We start from the raw sequence: 24,175 nt of genomic DNA on the forward strand, positions 1-24,175 counted from the left end.
AAATGCACTAACTTTTTACAACAAACTACTAATATTGCAAAATATCTCCACTTATTCTTACACATCTTGAATTACACTTCTTAAATTAATGATTTCATACCCAAACCATCTACTTTTTCCTTAACTACTTAAATTTTATTTTTCTTTCTACTATTTACTTCCTCAAAAACAGACCACTCATATTCTTGTTAACCTTATTTTCTTGATTCATTTCTTCATTCATCAAGACCCTTTTAAGTGGCTAATACATACCAGGTACTGGGAAAGATTCAGATACACATTGGTGAGGAAAACAAACATTGCCCTTTTCCTCACTGTTACTTACAGACCAGTAGTAAAAAGAACAAGGAGACATTATTGAGAAGGGGCACTTGTGTCCTACTCTTCCTTTTCCATAGTGATGAAATCTATTTTCCATGCCTAATGTGATTTAGGGCTAGAGCTCAGCATGTTTGACTCAGTCTTTTTCTCTTTTCTTTTTAGGCTTTTATTATCTATGTCAAGCTTAGAATTTCTGCTCTATATGTAGTCAGTTCTGCGAAGCTCAGTCCTCATGGAAGAGGCCCGTAATAGTCTAATGTGGCCTAAGACTATATGGGTAATTCTAATTTAGGAGCAAAATGTTAGCGCACCCTCTCTTCTGTGACCTAAGTCAACTTCTTCTTCTAGCTTTTATCAGCAATAATGCTAACATTTATATATCCATCTCTGTCTTCTGCAATTATCTCTCAGTTGGATCTAGACTGGGAAGAGGAAGACTTGCATAAATTATTTGAATACTTCAAGAGTGCAAACTTCTGTAGCATCAAACATGAACTTTAGAAAATGTTCAAGAAGTAGAATTTGTGGGAAAAACTACATAGAAAGGACAGTTTAGGTAATATTAGTCATTAGATTTTCAAAAGCAGGTGAACCATATGTGGCTTTAATAATAGGAGCCTGCAGAGGACATTCATAAGAAGACAGTTGCAGTTTGACTTTAAAATGCACACAGAGGTGACAAGGATTAGATATATGTCTAATAAAGATTCACCTTGAACCAAGCAGTACTTCAGTAACAATATATATTTTTCCTTTTACTCTATTTTTCAGTCACTACTGCAAACCAGACCACGACTTTTTAAATTTTTTAAGGTAGCTGTCTTCTCTGTGTGATCCAGAGGCATAATAAGTGCCTAGTTTTAAATTGTTAAAGCCAAGTATGAGATATGCAGTGCAAGAGTAGCTTCTTCAGATTCTGAATTCCTTTTTAATATTTTGAATTGTAATGCACACTCTGCTCAACCAGCAGTAGTGATTTTCTTTTCAAATTGACAATCAAATTTACAAAGCACAATAAACTTCACTACTGTCAAGTTTTCTTATCATCAGTATAAGAAACAGGACAGACAACATACAATATGCATGGTGATAGATAGAGTAATGAAGGTCCTGAGTGTAGCAGCTTCTGGATATCCTTAAGTCACTCCACAATTGGAGTGCATGTGTTACAGAGAGCAGTATGATTGTGCATGAACCAACATCAGTTCTAGGGTCCCTTTGGGCTTTATACTTTGCTATTCATGTAGCCACCTCAAAGGTGTCTTCCAATCTCCAGTGCAGCTACACCTCATGAATTATACAGTATTCATAAAAAAAAAGGTTATCAGTAAACAATATTAACAAGAAATACACATCTTTGTTTGAATACAAGGTATTATCGAGGATGCAGTATATGTTTATAAATTCCTTGAATTAGTATTACAAGGAGGATTTGAAGTAGATTTTATTAAAACATGATGTTTGAACATGACGTAAGATTTCAGAGCTTGAAATTGTGGTTCACTGAAAAATAAACTGTATATACTTAGTAGTAGTTAAATGAGAAAGTTTGGACTTCTGTTAAAAAAAGGTCATGCCATTAAAGAGAAACATATTTTTAAAAAAGAAGAAAAACTCAATGAAAGCAAATATTTATGAAGGTGAAATGATCGTAAAAGTCAGGATAAAGTAGATATAAAAGATAAAGAAATGTACTAAGACTAATTGTTCTTAAAATAGCCCTTAGAAAATGGGGGAGACACTTCAGTTATTATTAGATCACAGTGATGAGGAACAGAAATCTGACAGGGCAGAAAAAGGTCATAGCAAAAGGACTGGAAGAATCCTCCAAGGAGGCCAATATGTTGGGAACTTTTGAGATGTGACCTTTTAAAGCTATGGACCGAGTACATTCTAACAGCAGTTGAGGAGCCACTCTATAAAGATAAAAACAGTTGTTCTAGGATGTACATGATGCTGAATGGGTTTGAGATACAAATATTAGGAAGGCTAGTATAAAATACTCCAAAAAGTTTCTGAAGAGTTTGAAGATGACATAGATATTATAGATGGGGGACTATGTTTCTTGAGAGAATATATCTCAGAATTTATGTACTTGAGACTCTAATTAAAAATAAAAACAAGGCTTCCCTGGTGGCACAGTGGTTGAGAATCTGCCTGCCAATGCAGGGGACACAGGTTTGTGTCCCGGTCCGGGAGGATCCCACATGCCACGGAGCAACTAGGCCTATGAGCCACAGCTACTGAGCCTGCGCATCTGGAGCCTGTGCTCCGCAACAGGAGAAGCCGTGACAGTGAGAGGCCCGCGCACCGCGATGAAGAGTGGCCCCCGCTCGCCGCAACTGGAGAAAGCCCTCGCACAGAAACAAAGACCCAACACAGCCAAAAATAAATAAATAAATAAATAAATTTATTTTAAAAAAGTTTAAAAAAAAATAAAAAAATAAAACAAAGAAGAGATAAAGGGAAATCATGAAAAGGCAATTAAATAGGGAAATGATTGAATTAGATGCTTATTCGATGGGAAATATAATCCACATGGAAACATCCAACTCAGAATAGATATATGCAATATTTTTTATAAAATTTTAGAGACACTGAATGTATCCATTTGTTAGCTCTTATTATAAGAAAACCAATAAGATAAAGTCAAGAGATAATGTTAAGGAGGCAAATGTTTGGGTCAGAAAGCAAACAGAAATTAAAAGAAAAAAAGGTACTTAATTCTAGCAAACACATTAACTGATATGTTATAGATGGAAAGTGAATTTAGCTTAAAGAAGTTGATTAAGTTGTTTCAGATTTAACAGTTTTAAACTCTAAGTGAAAAAGAGTGATACAAGTAAAAGAACACTAGAGTCTTACCTTACTACGGATGTAAAATAATGATAGAAATCTTATTCCAGGCCTAGAAATTCAAAATCTGGGAAAGATAATGCCTTCAGGAGCATTTGGTAGAGCTATTGGTCCTAACTGAGGATAAATAGACTTCAAAAACAGTAACTGCAACTGCAGTTTCCTTGAAACTAAGGTGGGACCTCAGATGCAAGGAAAATTTTTCCTAGAGGCAATTTCCACAGGTTTAACTAATTCCATAGCCAAAAGCAAAATTGCAAAGCAGAAGCTAGTGTGGTATAAAATTTTTAAATATTCAATCAAAAAATGTATGACACCGGATAAGAGTCCATACTCAAAATATGACTAGAGTGTCAAAAACATAGGGTTCAAAGGGAAATTAAAATTAAGAAATTTTGTTACAATGAACAGGAAAGAAGGGCACTTCAAATGAGATATGGTGACAGACTAGGATTGTTTATTTTCTAGTTAGAAGAGAAAACCTGTATTTAAGTGATAGTCACTCATTGAGACAAGAGGCAATAATTCTAAATACTCCCTTTCCCAATTTGGGGAAACCATGACAATACTGATCTCTTTGGGGGGGGGGGTTATTTCAACCAATTTTGCTTAAGTTCTAATGTAATAAAACCTGGACAATTAGCATTGACTTAATTGGTGAGACTAAACAAGAATGATTTCTCCATCCAACCTCATTCTTTTAGAAATCTTTGAGTTCCTGCTATATTCTTTGGTAACAGTAAGTACTGACTTCTGATAACTATACTTTTCAGTAGGGGAAGGCTTTAGGGACTGGGGATTACCTTTTAATTAATTTGTTAAATATAGGCCTAGTGGTATGGGCATCTGGTGAGTTTCATGAAGTTTTTGAATCTTTAAAAGTAAAGCATATCAGACTTTCTAGACATAGATTCAACCCTCTCATGAAAGATAGCACCACTGTTAAACACACTCTTAGTCTTCCCAGGCATTAATATACTCTGTCACTGAGAATAAGCAGTAAGAAATGGGAAGGACATGAAGAAGCTTTTATTAAATGAAAGCAGGATAATTTTATTTGGTACTTCAATTTATTTGTATTCTTTTTGAATTTTAATGTCTCCCCAGGAAATTAATAATGGGTAAAATTTATAATCATTTAGGGAGTATCTCTGTATTAATTTTACTGGAATACCTTAATGTTGCTATTTAATTTCATGACAAAATCTCTACTAAGTCGTTTTGCACAACATATCAGGATATAATTTGGGATTGTATATAGAATAAGAAATAGGTTTTCATACGAAGGTAAGTGTGAAAATTAATTTAACTAATGGTTATTTTTCTGTTCTAATTCAGAGTCAGTATTGATGGAAAGATATGGGCACATGTCAGAGATATTTGGGAGATAAAATCAACAGAACTTGGAGTTGGATTGGATGTGGGCCATGAGGAAGGATGTCTCTTAGGTTTCTGATTTAAGAAAATGGATGGATGTGAGTGGCCTGGAAGAGAATGTGATTTTGGACAAAAGTCTTAAAATGAGTTCTGTTTATGTAAGTTTAACTGAGATCTCCACAGTGTTCAATAGAAAGGTGAATATGACATTGGGTGCTCAGGGGCAGTTCTGGGATGGAGATATTAAACTAAAAGTTTTGCAATCCAATAAAAGAATAAGCTTAAGAAGCAAAAAACAAAAACAAAACACAACTTAGAAGCAAGAAGGATAAAATTTAAAACTGAGAGAAGTTAACTTTTCACCATTTAGAATGATGTTAGCTGTGGGTTTGTTGTATATGGCCTTTACTATGTGGAGGTAAGTTACTCCTATTCCCACTTTCTGGGGAGCTTTTATAAATGGGTATTGAATTTTCTCAAAAGCTTTTTCCACATCAATTGAGATGATCATATGGATTTTATTCTTCAGTTTGTTAATGTGGTGTATCACACTAAGGGAGAGGAGGGGTCAGGGAGGGAAGGATTGGGAGTTTGGGATTAGTAGATACAAACTATTATATATAGGATGGATAAACAACATTGTCTTACTATATAGCACAGGGAACTATATTCAGTATCCTGTGATAAACTATAATGGAAAAGAATATGAAAAAGAATATATATGTATAAGTGAGTCACTTTCCTATACAGCAGAAATTAACACAATGTTGTAAATCGACTAAACTTCAATAAAATTCAAAAGACAAAACACATTGATCTTCAATATTGAAGAATCCTTGCATCCCTGGGATAAATCCCACTTGAGCATGGTGGATGATCCTTTTAATATATCGTTGGATTCTGTTTGCTAGTATTTTGTTGAGTTTTTTGCATCTATGTTCATCAATGATAGTGGCCTGTAATTTTCTTTTTTTGTGATACCTTTGTCTGGTTTTGGTATCAGGGTGATGGTGGCCTCGTAGAATGAGCTTGAGAGTGCTCCTTCTGCTATTTTTTGGAACAGCTTCAGAAGGATAGATGTTAACGCTTCTCTTAATGTTTGATAGAATTCCCCTGTGAAGCCATCTGACTTTTGTTTGCTGGAAGTTTTTAAATCACTGTTTCAATTTCAGCACTTGTGAGTTATCTTTTCATATTTTCTACTTCTTCCTGGTTCAGTCTTAGATGGTTGTACCTGTCTAAGAATTTGTCCATTTCTTCTATGTTGTCCATTTTATTGGCATATAGTTGTTTGTAGTAATCTCTATTGATGTTTTTGATTTCTGTGGTGTCAGTTGTAACTCCTCTTTTATTTCTAATTTTATTGATTTGAGCCCTCTCCCTTTTGTCTTGATGAGTCTGGCTAAAGGTTGATGTATTTTGTTTATCTACTTAAAGAACAAGACTTTAGCTTTACTGATCTTTGCTATTGTTTTCTTGATTTCTGTTTCATTTATTTCTGCTCTGATCTTTATGGTTTCTTTCCTTCTACTAAGTTTGGGTTTTCTTTATTCCTATCTCTCTAGTTTCTTTAGGTGTAAGATTAGGTCATTTATTTGAGATTTTTTCTTGTTTCCTGAGGTAAGATTGTATTGCTATAAACTTCCCTCTTAGAACTGCTTCTGCTGTGTCCCAAAGGTTTTGGACCATCGTGTTTTCATTGTCATTTGTCTCTAGGTATTTTTTGATTTCCTCTTTCATTCCTTCAGTGATCCATTTATTTTTTTGTAACATATTGTTTAGTCTCCATGTGTTTGTGTTTTTTACAGTATTTTTCTGTAATTCATTTCTAATTCCATAGCATTGTGGTCAGAAAAGATGTCTGATATGACTTCAGTTTTCTTAAGTTTACCAAGGCTTGATTTGTGGCCCCAAATGTTATCTATCCTGGAGTATGTTACATGTGCAATTGAGAAGAAAGTGTATTCTGCTGCTTTTGGATGGAGTGTTCTATAAATATCAACTAAGTCAATCTGGTCTAGTGTGTCATTTAAGACCTGGATTTCCTTATTGCTTTTCTGTCAGGATGATGTGTCCATTTATGGGAGTTGGGTATTAAAGTCACCCAATATTATTGTGTTACTGTTGATTTCACCTTTTATGGCTGTTAGCATTTGCCTTATATATTGAGATGTTCTTATATTGGGTGCATATATATTTACAAATATTATCTCCTCTTCTTGGATTAATCCTTTGAGCATTATGTAGTGTCCTGTTTTGTCACTTGTAACATTCTTTATTTTGAAGTCCATTTTGTCTGATATGAGTATTGCTACTCCAGCTTTCTTTTAATTTCTATTTGCACAAAATACCTTTTTCCAGGCCCTCACTTTCAGTCTGTAAGAGTCTCTAGATCTGAAGTGGGTCTCTTGTAGACAGCAAATACATGGGTCTTGTTTTGTATCCATTCAGCCAGTCTATGTCTTTTGTTTGGAGCATTTAATCCATTTACATTTAAGGTAATTATTGATATGAATATTCTTATTGCCATTTTTCAAATTATTTTGGATTTGTTTTTGAACACCTTTATTTTTCCTTCCTCTTTCGTTCTATTCTCTTGTGATTTGATGTCTATCTAGGATATACCATGTTTTCAGATTGGAAGAATCTATATTGTCAAAATGAATATATTACCCAAGGCAATCTACATATTCAATGCAATCCCTATCAAATTACCAATGGCATTTTTCACAGAAATAAACCAAAAAATTCTAAAATTTATATGGAAACACAAAAGACCCCAAATAGCCAAAGCAATAGAAGAAAGAAAAACAAAGCTGGAGGAATCAAACTCCAATGACTTCAGACTATACTAGAAAACTACAGTCATCAAAACAATATGCTACTGGCAGAAAACAAAATATAAATCAATGAAACAGGATAGAAAGCCCATAAATCAGCTCACACACCTATGGTCAACTAATCAATGAAAAGGAGGCAAGAATATACAATGTAGAAAAGGCAGTCTCTTTAATAAGTGGTGCTGGGAAAACTGGACAGCTACATGTAAAAAAATGCAATTAGAACACTCTCTAACATCACACAGAAAAATAAACTCAAAATGTATCATAGACCTAAATGTAAGACTGTATACTATAAAACTCTTAGAGGAAAACAAAGGCAGAACACTCTTTGACATAAATTGCAGCATATCACTTTTTGCCCACCTCCTAGAGTAATGAAAATAAAGAAATAGGACCTAATTAAACTTTAAAGCTTCTGCACAGCAAAGCAAACCATAAACAAAATGAAAAGGCAACCCCTAGAATGGGAGAAAATATTTGCAAATGGAGCAACTGACAAGAGATTAATCTCCAAAATATACAAACAGTTCATGCAGCTCTATGTCAAAAAAACAAACAACCCAATACAAAAATGGGCAGAAGATCTAAATAAATGGTTCTCTGAAGAAGACGTACAGATGGCCAAAAAGCACATGAAAAGATATTCAACATCACTAATTATCACTGAAATACAAATCAAATCTACAGTAAGATATCACCTCACACCAGTCAGAATGGCCATCAACAAAAAGTCTACAAATAATAAGTGCTAGAGAGGGTGTGGAGAAAAGGAAACTCTCCTCACTGTTGGTGGAAATGTAAATTGATACAACCATTATGGAGAACAGTATGGAGGTTTCTTAAAAAACTAAAAATAGAAATACCATATGATCCAGCAACCCCACTCCTCAACATATATCCAGAAAAAAACCTAATTCAAAAAGATACATGCACCCCAATGTTCATAGCAGCACTATTTACAATAGCCAGGACATGGAAGCAACCTAAATGTCCATCAACAGATGAATGGATAAAGAAGATGTGGTACTTATATACAATGGAATATTACTAAGCCATAAAAATGAATGAAATAATGCCATTTGAAGAAACATGCATGGACCTAGAGATTATCATACTAAGTGAAGTATGTCAGACAGAGAAAGACAAATATCATATGATATTGCTTATATGTGGAATCTAAAAAATTATACAAATGAACTTATTTACAAAACAGAAATAAAGTCACAGATGTAGTAAACAAATATATGGTTACCGGGGTGAAAGGAGGGAGAGGGATAAATTGCGAGGATGGGATTGACATATACACACTACTATATGTAAAATAGATAATAAGGATCTAATGCATAGCACAGCAAACTCTACTAAGTACTCTGTAATGACTTAATATGGTAAAAAAATCTAAAAAAGAGTGGATATATGTATATGTATAACTGATTCACTTTGCTGTACAGCAGAAACAAACACATCATTGTAAATCAACTATACTCCAATAAAAATTAAAAAATAAAATAAAATAAAACTGAGAGGAGTTAGGAAAGCTTACAGGGATGTAAGAAAAAACACAGAGAAATTAACAGAAGAGAAGGATTAAAAAAGAGAGAATGGATTCAGATGTTAAGTACTCTAAGAGATCAAATGCAATGAGGACATTTAAACTCTTTTTTGATGTAGAGATATGGAAGTTATTGGTCACAATAGCAAGGGTCATTTAAATATAGTGACATCACACTTAGAGCAAATTAATAAGTTTGGGTGTTGATGTAATCAAATTAAAGATTTTCAAACATTTTTATTTTAAGTTTGGCTGTTAAGGTGAGTGAGAATTTAGAAAGAACTTTTTACTAATTTATTAAATGTAAATAGGTGAAGTAAAAAGAGAAAAGGTGAGACAAAGAAGTTCCCTTAAACTAGTATGGAAAACACACACAAACGGGGATGGCAAGGCTACAAAAGAGAAGAAAATGTTCACACTACAGGATAAAAATGGGGTAAGGATTAAAGGAAAATTGCCAAGAATATAAAAAATTAAATACAGTTTTAACAAGTGTTCATAGATTAACAAGTTGGTTTATTAATAACATCCTCATTTTAACTATTGTTTTCTTTGGAAAAAATACTGAAATAGTTACTATAATATAAATACTAAAATAAAATAGTTACTAAAATAGCTATTATATTTTAGGTTTTGATTGCTAATTAGTGGAGGTGAGAAACATTTGCAATCACTCAGATCACACTTTGTAAGATGTCTTCCATTCCAGGAACCAAAGATGGCTTTTTTCACCCTCTCATGGTTTGTGTTGCATTTTCTCCCTAATACCTCTAGTTTACATTTTCCATAGTTGATTGTCATTATCATCATAAGACTGAACTTGTTACATCATAAAGTACTCACATGAAGTAGACTGATTTCAAATGTAGTCATATTTTAAATTACCTTAGAAAGAAAAGATGGAACTGAAAGTGGTAACTCAAGCCATTGTATTATTTCTATTTTAGTTATATTCACAGAGTAAAAAATATCTTGACAATATGCTAACATAGTAAATACTGGTAATACTTAATAATCGTTATTAATTTTGTGGCAGTTGTCAAAATGTCTCTAAATTTTGTTAAAGTGATAGAAAATGTAATTCATTTAATTCATTTACTCATCTATTCATGCTAAATGTTTAGCTTAATTTCTGAATGTACTCATTTTCAGAATAGATAATTTGAAAGGACAAAATTAAAAGGATAATATTTAATTTGTTTTATGACCACACTTATATTTTAAGTAGGTCATTTATATAGAGCCTTGTGCTACAGAAAGCAGTTTCAAAAACGAAGCCATTAATCTCAGTATCCTTGTACAATGGTTGGATAGTTTTACTTTTTTTGAAAAGATGAGCACAATACTCAGTAAATTTAAGGAACTTGCAAACCCTCCTTGTTAATGAATGGTGAAGCCAATACTGAGAATCTAGTCTTGTGGCTCCACAAAGTAGATATATGGCTAACTAAAAGTAAAGTGTCTACCTTATCTCTTTAAAATTTAAAATTATTATTGCTATTAGATCTTGTAGGCATGCTGAGTTTTAAAAATTATGATCAAAAAACAATAATGAAATAATTTAGGGGAAGATGTAAGTTTAGACATTCTCCATTTTAGTAACTATTCACACTCTCACTCAGGACACTGAACTTTCAAACATGTACAAGATGTTAAAGATGAACAACTCAAACACTCACATTAAAATCCTTCAGTAACATTCCATTTTACTTAGAATAAACTATAAACTTCTTAAAATGACCTATAAAACTCTTTATTTCAGACCTCTGTCTACCTGTGTTAATTAGGATTTGTTTTGGCACTTAAAACAGAAAATCCTAAAGTAACAATGACTTTAATAAACAAGAAGGTATTTATTTCTCACTTAAAAACCCCAAGGTAGGAAGCACAGGGTTGACACAAGACATTTATGAATTTATTAACAGTTCATGGTTCTTCCAGCTCACCTTTCTGCCATCTCTTTTATGTGGCTCTCAGTCTAATGGCCCAAGATGGCCATTAGAGCATCTTTTTTTAAGACAGAGTTAAGAGTAGAATAATGTGTCAAGGAAAATCTTGTAATTCTGTCACTAGAGGAGAATTAGAATGTTTGAGGGCAACTAGCAGTCTATGTTCCACAATTTCTACTAACCGCCTGTATATTCTACTTCTTAATTACTGTTTTCCACCCATTTTGCCCCTCTGTCAGTTTCTTCAACACATCCAAACATTTTCTGCCCTGTCTTTTCCAGCACTGCTTAAAAACACATTCCACAGTTATACACATGACTTGCTTTTGTTCATCTTTTGAATAATAGTGAAAGTATCATTTTCAATATTTTTGATATCATTTTTGATATATTTTAAATGATTTTTTATATTTAATCACTTAACAGAACATTTTACCCCATTCACTTTTTTTTTAACATCTTTATTGGAGTAAAATTGCTTTACATTATTGTGTTAGTTGCTGCTGTATAACAAAGTGAGTCAGCTATACGTATACATATATCCTCATATCCCTTCCCTCTTGCGTCTCCCTCCCACCCTCCCTATCCCACCACTTTAGGTGGTCAAAAAGCACCAAGCTGATCTCCCTGTGCTATGCAGCTTCTTCCCACTAGCTATCTATCTTACATGTGGTAATGTATATATGTCAATGCCACTCTCTCACTTCGTCTCAGCTTCCCCCTCTCCGTGTCCTCAAGTCCATTCTCTACACCTCAAGTCCATTCTCTACAGCTGCGTCTTTATTTCTGTCCTACCCCTAGGTTCTTTGGAACCATTTTCCTTTTTTTAGATTCCATATATATGTGTTAGCATATGGTATTTGTTTTTTCTCTTTCTCGCAAATCAAAACCACCATGAGGTATGACCTCACACCGGTCAGAATGGCCATCATCAAAAAATCTACAAACAATAAATGCTGAAGAGGGTGTGGAGAAAATAGAACCCTCTTGCACTGTTAGTGGGAATGTAAATTGATACAGCCACTATGGATATACAGTTCACTGCATGCATAAGGATCACCTTGTCCTCTTTACCTTGCCCTGAGGGAATTGGGGTTTGGCGAACTGGTAGCAAAAGATGATTCTCTCTATGGCTAAAATAGTCTGTGTGTGTGTGTGAGTGTATGTTTATGACCACAGTTAGATGTTATCTCTCTTTACACAAACTCCTTTAGGAAAAAAAGAAAAAGAAAGAAGAAGAAGGACAGATTAGAGATAGAGAGAATAATGGGTTAGTTCATCTTCAGAACTGACTTCACCTTTAATAGTCTATGTTGTATAACAAAAAGGAAACTTGAGATTAAGGAATCTATATATTTTATAATAGACAGTAAGCATGCCAACCCTTTACTCTGGAGGGAGACATTTCCTTATTATACCTTGCAGTTATTTTTTAAAAATTTTTATTGGAGTACAGTTAGTTGATTTACAGTGTGTGCTAGTTTCTGCTGTACAGCAAAGTGAATCATTTATGCATATATCCACTATTTTTTAGATTCTTTTTCCAAATAGGCCCATACCGTTATAATGTCTTCACTTTTTCTTCCCAGGCAGTTTGCTATACAAATATCCTTGAAAAAATAGTTTGCATCAAAGGACTATTAATGCATCCTTCGCAAGATGGCCTACAGATAATTATCTCACATCAATATGCAAAGATGCTAAGGAGTTTTAAATCAGAAGGAGATCAAGATGTTGGATTAGGAGGACACTGAGCTCACCCCCCTGATGAACGCATCAAAAATACTTCTACATGTGGAACAACTCTTGCTGAAAACAACCTGGAGACTGGCAGAAAGGCTCTTCTACAACCAAAGCTGTGAAGAAAGATCCACATAGAGTCAGGTAAAGGCAGGAGAAACAATCAGGTCAGGACCCATGTCCCTAGCAGACGACTCAGAAGAAGAGTGGCATATCACAGGCTCAGGGATACTCCCCAGGGTGGGAGAGGTTTGAGTCACATACTGGGAACCTCAGTCTTGGGGGTGTGACCCTAGAAAGATGAGTTCCTTTAGCTGGTTTCAAAATCAGTGTGATTTATCAGAGAGCTGTAAGAAACTGAGACTCTAATCATGAAGAGTAAACACACACTTGCTTACTCCCAAGAACAAGATGGAGGAAGCAGATTGAAATTGCTTGGGGCTCTGATGAACTTGCTGGGACTGTCCCAGCATGCACCTTGGCCCATACCAGGCACTGCACCAGCCCCTCTTGCTCCAGTGCTGCTCACCACTGGAGTAAAGGTGACATTTCTGGGGGCGAGGGGAAGATTGCACATTTAGAGGGAATAAAATCAGCTTGTACCCAAACCTCAGGGCTTCTGCTCCAGCACCTTGGGCCCCAATCCCACCCCTGATAGAACAGTGATTGCCATTGTGCATTGGAGAAGCCACAGCTCACTTCTGGCCCTGGCTCTAGCTTCCCATTTCCATCCCTACATCCCACCAAAGTGGTAGCTGTTAGCACACACTGGAGGAAGACATAGTCAATGTTCACTTAAAATCAAGGTCTCCCACCAAAGCCATTGGGCACACGAAAACTGCATAGGATGCTCCCACAGAAGGACATCCCTCCAAGACCAGGATACATAGTTGTTTCACATAATTTCATAGAGGAAGAGAATGTTAAACAAAACAAGAAGACAGAGGAATATGTTTCACATGAAAGAACAAGAAATAAAACCCTAATGAAACAGAGATAAATAATTTATCAGATAAAGAGTTCAAAGTATTAACAATAAGAATGTTAATGAAACTTGGGAAAAGAATAGATGAATACAGTGAGATTTTTAACAAAGAACTAGAAAGTATAAAAAAGAACCCATCAGAGCTGAAGAATACAATAACTGAAATGAAAAATACACTAGAAGGAATTAACAGCAGACTGGGTGATACAGAGATTGCATAAGTGATCTGCAAGATTGTGTAATGGAAATCACCCAATCCAAACAATAAAAAGAAAAACAAATTGTAAAAATGAAGATAGTTGAAGGGACCTCTGGAACAATATCAACCCTACCAACATTTGCAATATAAGGGACCCAGAAGTAGAAGAAAAAAGGAGTAGAAAATGCATTTGATGAAATTATGAGTGAAAAATTCCTGAATCTGAAGAAGGAAACAGATTTCCAGGTACAGGAAAGAAAGACAGTCTCAGACAACATGGAGCCAAAGAGACCAACACCAAGACATATCAGAATTAAAATGGCAAAAGTTAAATATAATGAGAGCATTTTAAATGCAGCAAAAGAAAAACAAAAAGTCATGTACACGGGAACTCCCATAAGATATCAGCTGAATTTTCTGCCAAAACATTGCAGAAAAGCAAAGAGTGGAATGATATATTTAAAGTGCTGAAATGGGAAAAAAAACTTACAACATAGGAGACTCTACCCAGCAAGGTTTTCATTCAGAATTGAAGGAGAAATAAAGAAATTCTCAAACAAGCAAAAACTGAGTCCATCAATACTAAACCCACTTGACTTGAAGTGTTAAAGGGTGTTCTTTAAGTGGAAAAGAAAAGTTACAGCAAGAAGTTAAGAATTCATAGAAAATGAAAAATCCCAGTAGTAAAGGCAAACATATAGTAAAGACTGTGGATCAACCATGTAAATTAGCTAGTACAAAGATTAAAACACTGTAAAATCAACTATAACTATAATAAACAGTTAAAGAATAGACATGAAGTTGTAAAATATGACATCAAAATCACAAAACGCTGGGAAGAGGAGTAAAAATGCAGATTAGATCTTTTAGAATGTGTTTGAACTTAAATGACTACATATATTAACCCCATGGTAACCACATATCAAAAACCTACAACAGACACAAAAGCTAGAGAAACAGAACACAAAAATAACACTAAAAAAATCATCAAATCAAAAGGGAAGTGACTCAGGAAGAAAAAAAGAAAAAAAAAAAAAAAAAAAACTACAAAAACAACCAGAAAATGAGTTCCAAAATGGCAATAAGTACATACCTATTAATAATCACTATAACTGTCGATGGACTAAATGCTCTAAATAACAGATATAGGGTGAGTGATAGGATAAAAAAAAAAAAAAAAACAAGACCCATCTATATTCTGTCCAAAAGAGACTTACTTTTGAGTTAAAGACACACATAGACTAAAAGTGAGGGGGATGGAAAATAATATTTCTTGCACATGGAAAAGAAAGCAGGGGTAGCAATGCTCACATCAGACAAAGTATACTTTAAAACAAAGTCTATAACGAAAGACAAAGAAGAGCATGGTATAATGATAAAGGGATCAATACTAATAGAAGATATAACCTTTGTTAAAAAAATATATATGCACTTAATATAGAAGCATCTACATATATAAAGCAAATATTAACATACATAATGGGGAAAATTGACAGTAATACAATAATAGTAGAAGAATTCAACACCCCACTTACATCAATAGAGAGATCATTAAGACAGAAAATCAATAAGGAAACAATAACCTTAAATGACACATTAGACCAGTTGGACTTAATAGATATCTACAGGGCATTCCACCCCAAAAAAGAAGAAAACACATTCTTCAAGTGCACATGGCACTTTCTCCAGGATAGATCACATGCTAGTCCACAAAGCACATTCAGAAATTTAAGAGGATAGAAATTATATCATTTCCAACCACAAGACTATGAAACTAGAGATTGATTACAGGAAGAAAACGGGAAGAAACATAAACACATGGAGAATGAACAACATTCTAGTAAAATGAATTGGGTCAAGAAGAAATCAAAGAGGAATAAAGAAATACCTTGAGAAATAAAAATAAAAACACAATTTTCCAAATCTATGGGACGTGACAGAAGGAGTTTTAAGAGGGAAGTTTATTATGATACAGATCTACCTCAATAAACAAGAAACATATGACATAAACAACCCAACCTACCATCTAGAGGGATTAGGAAAAGAAGAAAAAATAAAGACCAAAGTAAGCAGAAGGTAGGAAATAATAAATATCAGAGTGAAAATAAATAAAATCAATACAAAAAAGTAGAAAAGGTCAATGAAACCAAGAACTCACTTGAAAAGTTAAACAAAAATGATAAGCACTTAGCCAAGATCATTAAGAAAAAAAAGATGCAGGACCCATATAAACAAAGTAGGAAAATAAAGAGAGAAATTACAACCTCTATTGCAGAGAAACAAAAAATCATAAGAGAACACTATGAACAGTTATATGCCAACCAATTGGACAATCTAGAGGAAATGGATAAATTTCTAGAAACATATACTCTTACAAAACTGAATCAGGAAGAGATCTTCTGAACAGAATGATCACTAGTAGTGAAATTGAATCATTTATTCAAAAAAAACTCAGCAAATAAAAGTTTAGGACAGGACTGCTTCATGGAAGAATTCTACCAAACCCACAAATAAGAGTTAATATCTATTCTTTTTAAAGTATTCCAAAAAATTGAAAAGGAGGGGTCAGTCCCAAATTTATTCTACAAGGCCACAGTTACCCTGATGCCAAAAACAGGCAAAAACACTACAACAAAATAAAATAACAGGCCAATGAATATAGATGCAAACATTCTTAAGAAAATATTATCAAACCTAGTTCAATAATTTATAAAAAGGATCATACACCATGATCAAGTGAGATTTATTTGAGTGTTGCAAGGATGGTTCAATATCTGTAAATCAATCAGTGTGATACACCACATTAACAAAATGAAGGATAAAAAAATGCATGATCAGCTCAGTCTTAGAAAGAGCATTTGAAATAATTCAACACCCATTCATGATAAAAAAACTTCTCAAAGCTGGTATAGAGGGAACAAATCTCAACATAATAAAGGCCATTTAGGACAAACACACCACTAACATCATACTTGATGTGGAATAGCTGAAAGCTTTTCCTTAAAAATCAGGAATAAGTCAAGGATGCACACTCTTGCCACTTCTATTAACATGGGAATGGAACTTCTAACCAGAGCAATCAGAAAGGGAAAGAAATAAAAGGCATCCAAATTGGAAGGAAAGAAACAAATCTGTCACACTTGCAGAAGCTATGATGTTATATATAGAAAACCACAAAATGTTTACTCAAAAAAAATGATTAGAATAAATGAATTCAGTAAAGTTGCAGGATACAAGTTTAGTATATGGAAATCTGTTGCTTTTCTATACACTAATAATGAACTTTAAGAAATAGAATGCAGGAAAACAATCCCATCTAAAATTACATCAAAGAGAATAAAATACCTAGGTAGAAACTTAACCAAGGAGGTGAAAGACCTATACTCTGAAAACTATAAAACATTGAGGAAGGAAATTGAAGATGATACAAATAAAGGGAAATATATCCTCTGTTCATGGTTTGGAAGAATTAATATTGTTAAAATGTCCATATTACTGAAAGCAATCTACATATTATTGCTATCCCTATGAAAATAACAAGGACCTTTTTCACAGACTACAACAAATAATCCTAAAATTTATATGAAACTACAAGAAACTGCAAATAGACAAAACAATCTTGAGAAAAAGAACAAAGCTGGAAGTATCATGGTCTCCAACTTCAGACTATACTACAAATCTACAGTAATCACACTGTGGTACTGGCACAACAACAGACACATAGATCAATGGAACAGAATAGAGGGCCCAGAAATATGGTCACACACATATAGTGATTAGTCTATGACAAATTAAGTGAAAATATTCTATGGGGAAAATATAATCTCTGTAATAAGTGACGCTTGGAAACCTGGACAACTACATGTAAAAGAATGAAATTAGAACATTTTCTCACACCATATGAAAAAAATAAACTCAAAATAGATTAAATACCTAAATGTAATATGGGAAACCATAAAACTTCTAAATGAAAATGTAGGCAGAATACTCTTTAACATAAGTTGCAGCAATAATTTTTAGGGTCTGTCTTGTCAGAAAAAGAATAAAAATCAAAATAAACAAATTAAACCTAATCAAACTTAAAAGTTTTAGTTCAGCAGAGGAAACCATTAGTAAAACAAAAAGACAAACTACTAGATGGGAGAAAATATTTGCAAATGATGTCTGATAAGGCATTAACATCCAACATATATAAACAGCTCATACAACTCAATATCAAAAAATCAAATAACCCAATTTTAAAAGGTAGGCAGAAGACCTGAATAGACATTTTTCCAGAGAAGATACACAGATGAAAAGATGCTCCACATTACTAATTATTAGAAAAATGGAAATCAAAACCTCAATGATATATCACCTCACACCTGTCTGAATGGTTATCATCAAAAAGTCCACAAATAGCAAATATTGATGAGGTTGTGGGAAAAAATGAATTCTAGTACACTGTGGGTAGGAATGCAAACTAGTGTAGGCACTATGGAAAACAGTATGGAATTTTCTCAAAAAAATAAAATAAAATTACCATAAGATCCAGCATTCCACTCCTAGGTATATATTCAAAGGAAATGAAAACACGAATTAGAAAAGACATATGCTCCTCAATCTTTCATTGTAGCAGAATTATTTACCATAGCCAAGATTTGGAAGTAACCAAAGTGTCCATCAATAGATGAATGGATAAAGAATTTGTGATATATATGTATATACTATGGAATATTATTCAGCCATAAAAAACAATAAAAATTTGCCATTTGTAACAACATGGATGGATCTGGAGTGTATTATACTTAATGAAATAAGTCAGACAGAGAAAGACAAATACTGTATATTATCACATATATGTGACATGTAAAAAATAAAATGAATGAATATAGCAAAATAGAAACAGACTCACATATATAGTGAACAAGCTAGTGGTTAGCAGTAGGGAGAGGGATGTGGGAGGGGAAGGATTTGGGAAGGGTATTAAGAGATGCAAACTTCTGTGTATAAAATAAATAACAAACAATGATGTAATGCACAGCATAAGTAATATAGCCAGTATTTTATAATAACTTTAAATGGAGTATAATCTATAAAAATATTGAATATCTGTTATAAACCTTAAACTAATATAAAGTTGTAAACCAACTATACTTTAATAAAAATTATGCAAAGCTGCTTACTAGAACTTTGAGATAAATATAAATATTATGATTTAAATAAGTTAAGTCAAATAACAACTTGGAAAACACATAAATTTAGGAGTTTTATATATAAAAATACTTGAAAGTGTGAAAGTATAGCCAGTGAGGTGGGATTAGTGGTCAAATATTTGTCTTTATTTTTTATTTATTTATTTAGAGACATCAGTGACTTAATGGATGGGGAAGCTTACACACCTGAAGCAAGGTCCTGGAGCGACACCCCACTGTGTGCGACACATGGCAGGCAGGATATGGTGGCAGTCTTCACTCCTGGCAGGAAGGGGAGATTACCAGTTATAGGGGAATTGAAGTCAGGTAGGTTCATTACTTACCAGGGAAACCAGGACAGGGCCATGCCCCTCACCACCCCTTTGATAAGCTATCCTTAGCTGGGGCCTGGGGTAAGTACACAAGAAAGTCAGTCATGTGAGTAGGGTGTAGGTGAAGCAGGCACTGGTCGGGCAGGGGATGGACAGAGAGAAAGAGAACAGCCACCTTGAGTGGACTGACTGTACACCACCCCTACGTACAAGGCACGACCCTTACAATCTTGGTCCGCCCCTCTTCTGTGATATCCCTGGGTCAGATATGTAGAGGGCACTGAAACCAGATACCACAAATACAGTACAGACAGCAGCAGTCAGAGAGTATCAAGAGTAAGATACCTAGTATGCTCAGAACAGTCATTTGCCAGGATGTAGGCAAATTTTGGAGTCAAGAGCTTACCAGGTCAATGGAAAGGGAGTCAGTAGCAGCAGTGCCCTGTCTAGTTTTAAGAAAGGTAAGGCCACCCCTGGTTTCACAAGCCCAGAGCCACCCCCATGGGGTGAGGTGGGGGAAGCTCGGCTGTAAAAGAAACATTCTGGTGGCCTAGCCAGGAATCAGCAGTCACAGTATAAGCCTGCCACCCCATGTTATGGTGGGTGCCATTAGGGGTGGACTCATTACGTCTTTCCAAACAAAAAAACAGTTAATCCCATTATTTGGACTTCTGTGTCCAGAAACCAGCTTATTCCATTCTACACAGCATAGCTCAGGGGTCCTCATGGACAGTCAGTTGTACCCTAATGTTTACTGACAGGGGTCCTTCTAATGTATGTGGGCATGTGGGACAGAAAGATAGTGAGTCTTTTCCCCCAGTGTCAGTAGTCCCCACATAGTCACAGTAGCTGGGTCAATTTATCATGGAAATCCAGAGGAGGACGACCATGGCATCTCGCTGTCAACCCAGCAATTAGATTCATTTCACAAGTGAGGTCAGTGTTGCTGCTCAGTCCTCACATAGGTTTCCTCTGCTCAGGCTAAGGATGAAATGTAAGACATCTAACAGGCACAGCACAGGGGAGATCATAACAACTAAGCAAAGTACAAACAGTAACCACATTCAGAGATAATACCATACTCTCTTGTGGTTTTTATCCTGGTCTGCAATACAGTTTAGAATACTCAAGTTTTCAGTAATACGATAACATGTCTAAAATCACATATGCAATGGCCACCTAGTTTTACCTTGGATGTCTGAACCACAGCTACTCCATTTTGACTTTCAAATGGGTTCCATTCCTCAATGGCCATAGCAGATATGCAATGCATGTCTGAAAGACCACAAATCAGGCTGCTCTGGTCAGTAAAATTTAAATTCAGCCAGAATGACTTCCCCATACCTCAATATGTGAAGATTTTTCCACCATTTCCCCTTTTGATTGCAAATCTTTCAAGAGAAAGCATTTATGATCAAAATATCCATCCCTCAATGCTGGGTGCTGGCTCTTACCCCAGGTTCAGATGATGTCCCTCAGTGCTAAGCCTCCTTTATATTCACCTAGTCATTCACGTTGGGGGAAAACTAATCAGATCTCGTGAACAGGCTCAGAGGTATTTTAATGGGGAAAAAAATTTATAGGCCATACGTTTTATCACTTACACCCAATTGTCACACAACCATTGTACATGTGCTTTTAGTAGGAGAATTAAAGCAAGCAGTGTCACACTTCACGGGTAGTTAATACGCTGTGACAATTTCACTAGATAATTTTCTTTCCATACAGAACATCAGGACAAATGTATAGCTAACATGATAACTTTCATAAATACAGACCTCAATTAACAGAACTAGAATTTAACATCCTCTGAAATATAATATTGTTCTCTCTAAAATTACCCTCATCTCCACCAAACACAGCCAATCAAAACTAATTTGTTTGCACAATAATTCTGGTCAATTGACCACATGGGCTCCTCCAAACTGGCTGAGGGGGCACTCCTCAGGAGTGTCAGACTGAATTCCCAAAAGGCCTCTCAAGGCCAGCAAAGCCATGCCAAAAGCCTGCTATCAGGCTCTCCTTGGTGGATTTCTTGGTCCCCAAATACTGGGATTCCTGCACGTGCCAGGAGACAGTCTTTCCCATTTACCTTATAAGGCTGCTCAGAACCCAAGTCCTCATTTTCTAGAAGGACCAGGGAGAAAGAAAAGAAAAATGCTTTAATTCTACCAAGAGGTATAGTTTACCAAATTGCTGTAAGTCATAACTAACCTGAGGGGAAGGGTTTCCTTCTACCTGGAAAACAGATCAAAACACATAACATTCCAGACAAAACCCATAAAACTTATAACCGTATTCTCCAGTTCACTCAGTAACCAATCTTTCTGTTAACTTTTTATGAAGCCATCAGGTCTGCCATTAGGATTCTTTACTTTCTTACCCAAATCAGCAGTATAATCTGAAATTTATCAGATACCTGCTATTGTCAAAAGGTCCTTCCCATGAATCTTCTTGAAGATGAAGCATTTTTGCAAAAGCATCAGTGTATAACAATAACTATCTATAAAGGACAAAAGACTTAAAAAGGCAAGGTTAAGCACCTGATTACAATTTAATCAATAAAGAAACTTGGTTACAATAACTAAAATTATGACTGACTAAAACCTTAAAAACCTTAATCTCTGGCAAAAACCAAGAAGCAAGTAATTGTGCATTTCATGATAGAAAACTTATGCTTTAGTCTTCCTCTCCTAAGAAGGCAAGGGTAGGTAAACTTAGGCCCGCCCAACAATTAATTTTCCAATATTTTATCTTATTTGAAATGACCAGATAGTCAATGAATTACTTCATTTAGCTTAGTTTACTTTCAAGTTACAAAAATCCAGATAGACTATTTTAGATAGACATTCCCAAAACATAACTATTTCTATAGAGTTTACCTAAAAGCTCTTTTTTTTCTCCTTTACTCTTAGAGATCACAAAGATTAAAGTTCCAGAGAGCCCAGCTAGATCACTTACATCTCAAAGGCACAAGAGAAATACCAATTCCTTCTAGAAAGCTAGCTTAATCAATTACAAAAGGCTCACTTAGATACAATAGCAGAGCCATTAGAGGTCATTGTTCTCCAGATCTCTTGGCAGCCCCTGTTAATCAAGGACAGCCACCACAGGGCCCCACATACAGGTGGAAAGCCACCCTGGGATTTCCCTGTAACTTTCAGGATCACTCCTGGAAATTTTGGGCCCCACGTGTCGGAGGACAGCCCCTGCAACATTCCATTCACTGTCCTGTATTTCCTGACATCTCGGTGCTCACAGGAGTTTCCTCAGTATCCTGGATGGTTCTGCCAATTGTTGGGCTGCACCCACAGGCCTACAAAGCCTGTACTTGCCCAGCTTCAAGACAGAAGGAAGAGCCTGGAGTCAGCAACAGAGACATCAATGGTTTAATGGATGGGGGAGCTTATGCATCTGAAGCAAGGCCCTGGAGCGACACCCCACCCACCGTGTGCAATGCAAGGCAGGTAGGACATGGTAGCAGTCTTCACTGGATATTTCCCTTTATGGAAACCAATATAGGAGACAGTTTACATGATTATCAGACAATTGTTTCTTTGTCTACCTAACACTTCTGCCACCAATGGGAATTTTAATCCTTTTATTTTTAAATTAAAAAGAAAATTTAAACCCTTAATTTTTAATCTTTCATCGCAGCCACATGTCAATCAAGAAAGCTGTACTATTCCTATATGACTCCTAACTACTGGGTTTTAGGTTATTCTTGTAAGCATAGCAGTCTAAGCAGAGTTAGAATAATCATCCCAAAGACCCTCTCCATTGGTTAGAAGAAGCTAACCAAAAATAGAGAGCTATTTACCACAGAGAAGCATGGCCTGAAGAAATAATGAAGACTGTAAGCATTTGGATTTGTCAATTAAAAATTTATCAGTTCTACAGAGAAAGCTGCTTTCAGTAAGTGATGAAGTGTCTGGTTCCATTTTTGATGTTTTACTGCTGACAGCTTTTGGGCCTCCTTTCTCCCCCTTTTCCACTTGGCCCATATCTGGGTAGAGTGCATCTGGGCAATCTGATAGAAAAACCCCATTGCTCTGTCTTTTGATGCATGGAGCAATGCAAACCATATCAATACCAACCCCATGTAGGAACCCTAACTCCAGCAACCACTGGAACATAAGCCACAATAAAATCTGAAGCCTCTTGGCCCCGCTTTCACTCAAGCCAAAGGGTGCCTGTTCTGCTCTCCCCAGAATGTCTCAAGTGGTATCTTTTCTCTTGGGCTGTGTGTGATGTCATCAGTCTGGACATCTAAATGAATTTTGGGTGAGAAGATGATCTGTCCTCCTCCTAGAAACTGCAAGACACATTATAGTTAATATGCAAGCCATACTACTAAGGGTTAAGAGTATAAAATAGGTGGTGAAGAAGTAGAGACAGTAAAGAGAATCCTAGGAATAAATCATGAGGTGAAAAATAAGAGATATAGTACAACATTTGTAAAGAAGTAGCCATGTTACAGGGATGTGTTTTAAAACAAGAGAAATTGTAAACAATAGCCTTCCTAAACAGCTGTGATTATAAAAGTTATTTCTGATATTTGACATCTAATATATCATTTCCACCTAAAAACCTGTGCAAAATAATTTGTCTATTAAAAAATGTTGTTGCTGTTTTAATAGAAGTGACTGGGGTAGGACTTACTCTGTTGTGTCAGAAATCTTTAAAAAAGTTTTACATGCTAAAATTTTACATGCTAAAACCTTACATGTAACTATCTTTTGTCATTGTTGTTTTGAGCATTTTTTGTTTGGTTGGTTAATTGCTTTTGTTTATTTTTTTAGGAAGTGTTCAAAAATGCTCCATTTCTATGATTTCCCTAGATATCT

This window comes from Balaenoptera ricei, chromosome 8, assembly GCF_028023285.1.
Source record: "Balaenoptera ricei isolate mBalRic1 chromosome 8, mBalRic1.hap2, whole genome shotgun sequence".
Classification (NCBI taxonomy): domain Eukaryota; kingdom Metazoa; phylum Chordata; class Mammalia; order Artiodactyla; family Balaenopteridae; genus Balaenoptera; species Balaenoptera ricei.